The sequence below is a fragment of the Rhinopithecus bieti genome, unplaced genomic scaffold, assembly GCF_001698545.2.
Source record: "Rhinopithecus bieti isolate Rb0 unplaced genomic scaffold, ASM169854v2 scaffold_14454, whole genome shotgun sequence".
NCBI lineage: Eukaryota > Metazoa > Chordata > Mammalia > Primates > Cercopithecidae > Rhinopithecus > Rhinopithecus bieti.
The window spans coordinates 851,655-861,936 of NW_016808228.1; positions in this window are offsets into that span (position 1 = coordinate 851,655).

A 10,282-nucleotide genomic window follows, 5' to 3' on the forward strand; every position below is an offset into this window, starting at 1 on the left:
AGCCACCGCGCCCGGCCCAAATCAACTTTGTCTTGATCCTCTTATTTATACGTTTCTTTAAGAATGTTTTTCTAAATCTGAGCAGATCCCTATTCTGTGTGTGCATTCTAGCCCGAACAAAGCCCGAGCGGACTATTTCTTCCCTTGGACTGGATTCTACCCAAGACTTCTAATGACGTTCGGCTTCCCACAGGTTTCCAACCCCTTGGGCGTATTCCCATCAATGAGCCTTGCGTTCGGACCTCCAGTTCACAGGGAAAAAAGGCGGCCACGGTCAGACTGACGGACTGCTTGGCTTGGGGAGCGCACAAGAAAACTATTCTGGAATAAGAAAGAACTTCCAGAACATCTGTTCTTCCAGCTTTCATTTGTTAAAGCCCCAAGTGGAAGAAAGGCTTTCCAGGGAGCCAGCGCCTCCACCAGCTGGGGCTGGGCGGGGACGGCGAGCTCCTCCCCACAGCTCTGCTAGGATCCGTCTAGGTGGGGTCCTCGGAAGCCACAGCTGCTAAATCCACTTCTCCCTCCCCAAATCACTCAGCCAACGGTCCCTTTCTTGTCCGCCTCGCTAACCCGCGACCACCAGGCTCACCGTGAATCAGAGCCGCTCCGTACACCGGGAAACCGCACCGCGCACCTTCGGACCGCGCAGCCGGAAGTGCGTCATAGGCCCGCCCCACGGGAAAGTCGTGCGGGGCCGTAGCGGTCCCTCTAGAAATTCGGGAGGTCCTCTCTGTGTCTCTGGCCCTTGAGGCATCAGGGAAGCGCTGAGTCGACCCCCAAAATGAAAAGCCAGGGACTCTATCTGTTTTGACCAAAGACGGTCAGACCAGATGAAGGCTTCGGCGGTTCTCCCACCCAACCCCGAGGCCCCGGGGCAGTGAGGGCATGGGCTGAGGCAGCCACCTCGGTCACCCTCGTGGACTTCAGAGCCCAAGGTCCCTGAGTATCCTTGGGACAAGTACGGAGTTCCTTGTCCATAAACCTGGACCGAGGTCACTGGGTACCCTTGGGCCCAGCACCTCGGTCCAGGTTTATGGACATGGAACTCCGTGCTTGGCCCGTTAAGTCAGAGATTGAGTTAATACTTCGTTGATGAAAATAGTCAAACTGTAAAATATCTGAAGACATTTATTTTGAGCCAAATACGAGTGACCAATGGCCCGAGGCACAGTCTCAAGAGGTCCTAAGAACACGTGCCTATGATGGTCGGGCTACAGCTTGGGTTTATACAATTTAGGGAGACATAAGACACCAATCAATACATGTAAGCTGAACATTGGTTCTGTGGGAAAGGCAGGACAATTCCAGGCAGGGATGTTCCAAGTCATAGGTGGACTCAATGATTTTCTAATTGGCAACTGGCTGAAAGTTATTGTCTAAAGACCTATAATCAATAGAAAGGAATGTCTGGATTACCTAAGGCAGGGGTCCCCAACCCTTGGGGCACAGGCAGGTACCAGTCCATGGCCTGTTAGGAACTGGGCCCTACTGCAGGAGATGAGCTGCAGGAGCGAAGCTTCACCTGTATCTACGGCCACTCCGCATTGCTCTAATTACTGCCTGACCTCCGCCTGCTGTCAGATCAGCCATAGCATTAGATTCTCACAGGAGCAGAAACCCCTATTGCAGACAGTGCATGAGAGGAATCTAGGTTGTGCACTTTCTTTTCTTTTCTTTCTTTCTTTTTTTTTTTTTTTGAGACGGAGTCTCACTCTGTCACCCAGGCTGGAATGCAGTGGCCGGATCTCGGCTCACTGCAAGTTCTGCCTCCCAGGTTCACGCCATTCTCCCCTCAGCCTCCGGAGTAGCTGAGACTACAGGCGCCGCCCACTACGCCCGGCTAATGTTTTTGGTATTTTTAGTAGAAACGGGGTTTCACCGTGTTAGCCAGGATGGTCTCAATCTCCTGACCTTGTGATCCGCCTGCCTCAACCTCCCAAAGTGCTGGGATTACAGGCTTGAGCCACCGCGCCCGGCCTGGTTGTGCACTCTTTATGAGAATCTAACACCTGATGATCTGTGGCTGTCTCACATAATTCCTCAATGGGACCCTCTAATTACAGGAAAACAAACTCAGGGCTCCCACTAATTCTACCTTATGATGAATTGTATAATTATTTCACTATATATTACAACGTAATAATAGAAATAAAGTGCACAATAAATGTAATGCACTTGAATCATCCTGAAACCATGAAACCATCCATCCCCCTCCTGCCATCCGTGGAAAAAATTGTCTTCCACAAAACTGGTTCCTGGTGTCAAAAAAGGTTGGGGACCACTGAACTAAGGGGTTGTGGAGACCAGGATTCCCATTATGCAGATGGAGCCTCCAGGCAGCAGGCTTCAAAGAGAACAGACTGCAAATATTTCTTAACAGACTTTAAAAAGTGCCAGTTGCCCAGTTGATTCTCTCCTGGATCAGGAAAAAGGCTGGCTGGAAAGGGAAGGGGATTCTCTACCGAGACAGCTCTGCAGGGCCAAGATATGGCAAAAAAACATATTTGGGGTGGAAATATTTTGGTTTCCTTCTTTATCTGCCATGTGATGTTATGCCAGAGCCTGGTTGGAAAGTCAGCCAGGTTATGTAAGGTTAAATAAAACCCATCTGATGAGGCTTTATGGTTTGAAGGGGGTGACTCTCCAGGATCCTTAGATAGGAATTTGGACAAAAGAAGAAAATGGTCAGAGTTTAGTCCTCAACTTTGTAGACCAGAGTCACGGTGACATCAATCAGAAGTAGCCTTGACCTTCTGTGGGTCCTAAACTTCTGGAGCAGAAGACCTAGGGGCTGAACTCCTTCCGATGCTGCAGGACTTGATGAAGATGTCTTTGCCCGCCTTTTCCTCCCGCTGCTCCGGCTCATCTGCAGGTTTCTGGATTGAAGATTCTGTATTTTCGACCTCAGCACGACTCCGTCTGGCCCCCAGTGAGCTGACTTTTGTCTGGTCCTGCAAAACTCACATGTGTTGAGTAACACTAACATGGCTGCCTGCACGTGGAATTCCCTGTCCAAACGAGTCATGAATTCATAGATACTCAACATAATTTTTCCCTGATGTTTTCCAGCATAATTTAAAATTTTTTTATGTTTAAAGACATGCAAAATTAGAGAAAATGAGCCTCTATGTACATTCTTTTGTTTCTTTTTCTTTTGTTTGTTTCTTTTTTTTTTTTTTTTTTTTTTTTGTGTTTTTTTTTTGAGGAGTCTTGCTCTGTCACCAGGCTGGAGTGCAGTGGCGCAATCTTGGCTCACTGCAACCTCCGCCTCCCGGGTTCAAGTGATTCCCTTGCCTCAGCATCCCGAGTAGCTGGGACTACAGGTGCACGCCACCACGCCCGGCTAATTTTTTTTTTTTTTATTTTAGTAGACATGGGGTTTCACCATGTTGGCCAGGATGGTCTTGATCTCCTGACCTTATGATCTGCCTGCCTCGGCCTCCCAAAGTGCTGGGATTACAGGTGTGAACCACCGTGCCAGGCTGTTTCTTTACTTCTCTAATAAATTTGCTTTCTCTTAAAAAGGAGAAAAAAAAATGAGCCTTGGCAGGGCGCAGTAGCTCACGCCTGTAATCCCAGCACTTTAGGAGACTGAGGCAGGCAGATCACGAGGTCAAGAGATCGAGACCATCCTGAAAACCCCGTCTCTATTAAAAATACAAAAATTAGCTGCGTGTGGTGGCGCGCGCCTGTAATCCCAGCTACTCGGGTGGCCGAGGCAGAAGAATTGCTTGAACCTGGGAGGCAGAGGTTGCAGTGAGCTGAGATTGCACCACTGCACTCCAGCCTGGCGACAGAGCGAGACTCTGTCTCACAAAAAAACAAAAACAGCCTCTATGTACCCATTGACCAGTTTTAACAATTATCACATGGCTAGTCCTTTTAATTCATTCCCCCATGGTCTTGAACTCCTGACCTCAAGTGATCTGCCTGCCTCAGCTTCCCAAAGTGCTGGGAGCCACTGTGAGCCACTGTGCCTGGCCCTAAAATCTCCATTTTATAGACCAGGAAACAGGCTCAGAGAAGTCACTTTTCCAATATCACACAACTGATACTTGGGAGCGTCAGAAGTGAAACTTGGCCCCCTTTCTCCAAAGCCTGTGCTCTACTGCCTGTCGGTTAGACGGGGAAGAAAGAGATGGGAAATGGGAACAGGATCACTAGGACAGAGGGAAGAGCCAGGAAACCTGCACACATTCCAAGAGCCACACCTGTGTTGATGCTTTGGCAGGGCTCCATCCCGCCTCTTGGTCAACGGGTCTTTGTCTAGTTATGAAACCATTAAGTGGTTATGTTGGGGCTTGAAGAAAATCTGTCTATTTCCAAACCCATTGTCCTTTCCAGGGCTGAGATGCTGTAAAATATTAATGTCAAAAGAGACCTTAAGGACAATCTGGTTAAACTCTTGTTTTCAGATGAAGAAACCAGTGCCTGAAGAAATCAGATCCAAGGTACACTAGTTAGCTAATTAGTATCAAAGCTGAGAGCACAAGCCAGATTCTCCAATCCTGTGTGCCTGCTATGTCTCAAGAGATTTTTTATTTTTATTTATTTATTTGAGGCAGGGCCTCACTCTGTTGCCCAGGCTGGAGTGCAGTGGTGTGATCATAGCTCACTGCAGCCTCCAACTCCTGGACTCAAGTGATCCTCCCACCTCAGCCTCCCAAGTAGGCACATGCTACCATGCCTGGCTACTTTTTTTTTTTTTTGAGATGGAGTCTCGCTCTGTCGCGGCTCAGGCTGGAGTGCAGTGGCCGGATCTCAGCTCACTGCAAGCTCCGCCTCCCGGGTTTACGCCATTCTCCTGCCTCAGCCTCCTGAGTAGCTGGGACTACAGGCGCCCGCCACCTCGCCCAGCTAGTTTTTTGTATATTTTAGTAGAGACGGGGTTTCATCGTGTTAGCCAGGATGGTCTCGATCTCATGACCTCGTGATCCGCCCGTCTTGGCCTCCCAGAGTGCTGGAATTACAGGTTTGAGCCACCGCGCCCGGCCAGCTATTTTTAAAAAAATTATTTGTAGGGGTTTTACCATGTTGCCCAGGCTGGTAGAGAACTCCTGGGCTCAAGCAATCCTGCTGCCTCAGCCTCCCAAGTAGCTAGGACCACAAAAGAAAAATAATTCCCATGCATGCCACCATGCTGGGCTATTTGTTTTTGTTTTTGTGAGACAGAATCTTGCTCTGTCACAAGGCTGGAGTGCAGTGGCGCCATCTCGGCTTACTGCAACCTCCAACTCCCTGGTTGAAGCAATTCTCCTGCCTTAGCCTCCCAAGTAGCTGGGATTACAGGCACGAGCCACCACACCCAGCTAATTTTTGTATTTTTAGTAGAGATGGGGTTTCACCACGGCCAGGATGATCTGGATCTCCTCACCTTAGGATCTGCCCACTTAGGCCTCCCAAAGTGCTGGGATTACAGGCATAAGGCATCGTATCCGGCTGGCCCGGCTATTTTTTGAAAAAATGTTTTGTAGGGGTTTCGCCATGTTGCCTAGGCTGGTCGAGAACTCCTGTGCTCAAGCAATCCTCCTGCCTCAGCCTCCCAAGTAGCTGGGATCAGATGCACACCACCATGCCTGGCAGATTATTGGCTTGACAAAAGAAAAATAATTCCAGTGCCCTTTACGGCAGAAATCCAGGAGAGGAAAAGATTCCAGCATTTAGTGTTGTCTCTGGCGCCTTCCTTCCATTTCCAGTAAGGTGTTCATGGTTCTCTCTAAAAAGGCGCCTTTCTGGATCTTCCTCGCTCATTCTCATCATCACCTATTTTTGCTGCCATCAGCTGGCCAGTAGAGGGTAACCAAACCTTGACTTCCCTTAGAGCAGGCTGGGCAAGCCTCTGGCCCATGACAACTCTGAACATGTCCTTTCTCTTCCAGGAAGCAGAAGACATGTACAGCATGTTGGAAAGCTGCGAAGACATTTGCTAAAGAAATTGAAAGAAAAAAGGAATGAAAAGGGAATGGTGGAGTTAAACGTAATGAAAAAAAATTATTCAACGCTACTTGTTAAAGCATGGTAAGGAAGACTTTATTCAGGACCATCCTAATAAATACAGGAACCACTGCGTGGGGTCTTGCAGTGAGGGCAGAGAGATTGGGCGCAGGTCTGAACACAGCATGGGCAAGTGGCAATGTATAGCCAAGGAGTAGGATGGGAGTCAGTAGATGGAAAATGACCAAGAGGAAACATCAGAGAGAAGGGGTATTCTTTTTTTTCTTTTTTTTTTTTTTTGAGATGGAGTCTCGCTCTGTCGTCCAGGCTGGAGTGCAGTGGCCCAATCTCAGCTCACTGCAAGCTCCGCCTCCCGGATTTACGCCATTCTTCTGCCTCAGCCTCCTGAGTAGCTGGGACTACGGGCGCCCGCCACCTCGCCCGGCTAATTTTTTGTATTTTTTTTTAGTAGAGACGGGGTTTCACCGTGTTAGCCAGGATGGTCTCGATCTCCTGACCTCGTGATCCGCCCCTCTCGGCCTCCCAAAGTGCTGGGATTACAGGCTTGAGCCACCGCGCCCGGCCACGAAGGGGTTTTCTTGCTGAAGACAGGCCAGGCTGTCTGGGGATGGTGGAGGACAAGGAACCCGATCAGATAAATATCAAGAGTAATTAGATATGGGCTGGGAGCAGTGGCTCACGCCTGTCATCCCAGCACTCTGGGAGGCTGAGGCAGGTGGATCACTTGAGGTCAGGAGTTCGAGACCAGCCTGGCCAACGTGGTGAAACCCCGACTCTAAAAAACATACAAAAATTAGCTGGGTGTGGTGGTGTGCACCTGTAGTCCCAGCTACTCAGGAGGCTGAGTCAGGAGAATCATTTGAACCCAGGAGGTGGAGGTTGCAGTGAGCCGAGACCGTGCCCTCCAGCTTGGGCAACAGAGAGAGATTGTCTTAAAAAAAAAAAAAGAAAGAAAAGAAAAAGAAAAAAGAGTAATTAGATATGGAGGGTGGGAGGTTTTTGCTAAACTAACTTAGCAGGGTTCTTGCTAAAACTAGATTTTAGGCCCTTGCATGGTGGCTCATGACTGTAATCCCAGCACTTCAGGAAGTTGAGGTGGGAGGATTGCTTGAGGCCCAGGAATTTGAGACCAGTTTGGGCTACATAGCAAGACCCTGTCTCTGCAAAAAATTAAAAAAAAAAAAAAAAATTCTAGGCATAGTGGTGCATGCCTGTAGTCCCAGCTGAGGCTGAGACAGGAGGATTGCTTGAGCCTAGGAGGTTGAGGCTGCAGTGAGCCATGATCGTGCCACTGCGCTCCAGCCTGAGCAACAGAACGAGACCCTGTCTTACAAAAATAAAGAAAAATAAAATCCAGTTCTGGGTCGGACACTGGCTCACGCCTGTAATCCCAGCACTTTGGGAGGCCAAGGTGGGAGGATTGCTTGAGGACAGGAGTTTGAGACCAGCCTGGGCAACACAGAAGGACCCCATCTCTAAAAAAGAAAATAATTACAAAAAAAAAAATAGGGCTGGGTGTGGTGGCTCACACCTGTGAGGCCAAGTCAGGCAGATCACTTGAGCCCAAGAGTTCAAGACCAGCCTGGGAAATAGCCAGCCAGTTTCTACAAAAAATACACACAAAAAATTACCTGGGCGTGGTGGTGTGTCCCTGTGGTCCCAGCTACTCAGGAGGCTGAGACAGCAGGATTGCTTGAATCCAGGAGTTCAGGCTGAAGAGAGCTATGACCGCACCACTGCACTCCAGCCTGGGTGACAGCAAGACCCTATCTCAAAAAATGTGTGTGTGTGTAGCTGGGGTCTGCACCAGCCATAGGTAGTGTCAGAATTGAACTGAACCATAGGGCACCCAGTTGGTGTCCAGAGAGTTAGATCTAATTGGTAGGTGTATCAAAAAAATCACACACTGTGTCAGAAGTGTGAGTAAAAACAGTTCACAGATGTGTTTGGATGCCTCCTGGACACAATCTCACATCCTCCTAGTTCCCCCTTTTTCTTTGAAGTCTCACTCTGTTGCCCAAGCTGGAGTGCAGTGGCATGATCTCAGCTCACTGCAACCTCCGCCTCCTGGGTTCAAACAATTCTCCTGGCTCAGCCTTCCGAGCAGCTGGGACTACAGGCGCCTGCCACCACGCCCAGCTAATTTTTGTATTATTAGTACAGAGGGGGTTTCACCATGTTGGCCAGGCTGGTCTGGAACTCCTGACCTCAGGTGATCTGCCCGCCTCAGCCTCCCAAAGTGCTGGGATTGCAGGTGTGAGCCACCATGCCCGGCCATGTCTATCAGTCTTAGGGTCTGTTTTATCAGTAATTCCATAAGAGGAGAGGGTAAAATGAGGCATGTCTGGCTTCCCCTTCCCATCATGGCCTGAACTATTTTTCAGGTTAACTTTGGAATGCCCTTGGCTGAGAGAAGAGGTCCATTCAGGTGACTGGGAGGCCTTTGAAATTTAATTTTGGTTTATAAAGTAAACAAATAGTTTTGCATGAGAATTTTGTTTGTGGGTTGCAGCTCCAGTCTTTTAACTTTGAAATAATTTTTTTCTTTGCCCCCAATGTGTATTTATGCAACCAAGGATGACAAAAACAAAAAACAAACCAGCACAAGCACTGCCACCTAGAGAAGATAATTTATTGTTTTACCATGACTCAGAAGAGAAACAACGTAAAGAGAATATTACAAATCCCCACAATTTCCTTCCCCGACCTCACTACTCTAACATTTCTTTATCAGACATCACTGGCCTCCTAAAATGGACCACTCTGCATGTGTACATATTTCGTTATGCTGCCATTTCTCTTACGATTAAAACTTTAGCCCTCAATTGAGGTTTCCAATGGTTACTTTTAGTGGAGGAGTTCCCTAGCTTTTAAAAAATCACTTTTCCTCTAAGATTCCATTATTTATTGAAAGAAGTCTTTCTAGAAATGTTAAGGAGGATTTTAAATGAACAAATTCAATCAAAAAAAAAATCACATATTGAACATCTAACCAAGCATCTGGACTCTTCGGAACCTAGTAAAGTGAAAAATCCAGTTTTAACAACAGTTAACTTCATTCTGCGGTTATACAGAGACAAGTACGTTTCTTCTTTTGGTCTAATTTATTCTAAACGAAGAAGCTGGGAACTGACAAAACAGGACAGGTTGTTTTTAATCCAGTCTACAAATAAACAAGACAATGCCTGAGTTAGCTCTCTATATAGATGTAGGCTTATGCTGACCTCGTTGTAAAATCTGTATTTAACTAAAAGTTAATAAAAATACATATGCTCATTTTAAAATACCGATTTTGCTTGGCTATCTCACCCCTTACCCCAAACTCATATATTTTATGGACAAGATTTTCCTGCATAACCACAACCTGTCTCCTCCCACCCCACCCCCCTCATATATGTTCTCAAATAAGAACCCCTGCAATCAGCAGAAGCATCTCTAATCTAACATGCTTTGTCCTTGCGAGGGCAGACTAAAAACTTTAAAAAGCAGCCAGATGCTCTTCCCTGGTTGAGGTGAGGGGAAGGTGCTTGGGTACCAACCCCAGCACACTCCAACAGCCTTTCCTCGGCCCCTCTTTAGGTCTCCTAATTACTCTTTCTCAGCACAGAGTACGGGGCTGTTATCGTCCTCGTCCCCCTTCTCCTTCCATACCGCACTTAACCTTGCTGGAAGACTAAATGATGGTGATTTAGGGCAACTGTGGCTGCCTAGACCCTTCCCCAGACCAAAGGAACTTAAAACTCAAACCTGACACTGGAATGAAATCCAAGTTTTAAAATATCACCTTTCAATCACTCACAGATCTATCTATCTTAAAATACTCAGTCTCACTCCTTAATGAGTGCTTGCTGAAGGGAGAAAATTCCATTTTAAAGATGTATTCACTTTACTGATTACTGTGCAATTTGAATTAAGTCATGATTCTTTAGTAAATAGAGGTGAGAATCTCAGATTCAAATCGTCGGAGACCATGATTTAGAAGTCTACTAAACACCTACTTTCCTTCCACTGTTTTAGGGTAACAGGAAAACATGAGATTGGGGTGGTGTCAGCTATTAAACGGAACCACACATCGTGAAATTCAAATCTCATGTTAAGACATTCTGTATTGTGGGATGTCCAAAGTATTTCCCAAACTTTTGTTTGACCTGCAGAGTTGGAGATGGCTTACCTCCCTATAACTTCAAGTTTGTTTCACAAAACTTTGAAAAGTAAAACAGATTTCATTTTCAGATAATAAAAAATTAATCTGAATAGCAAAATAACTGCTTTTAAATGTACAGTAGTGTGTCCATTCTAAAAAAAAAAAAAATCCCTAAATCTATGT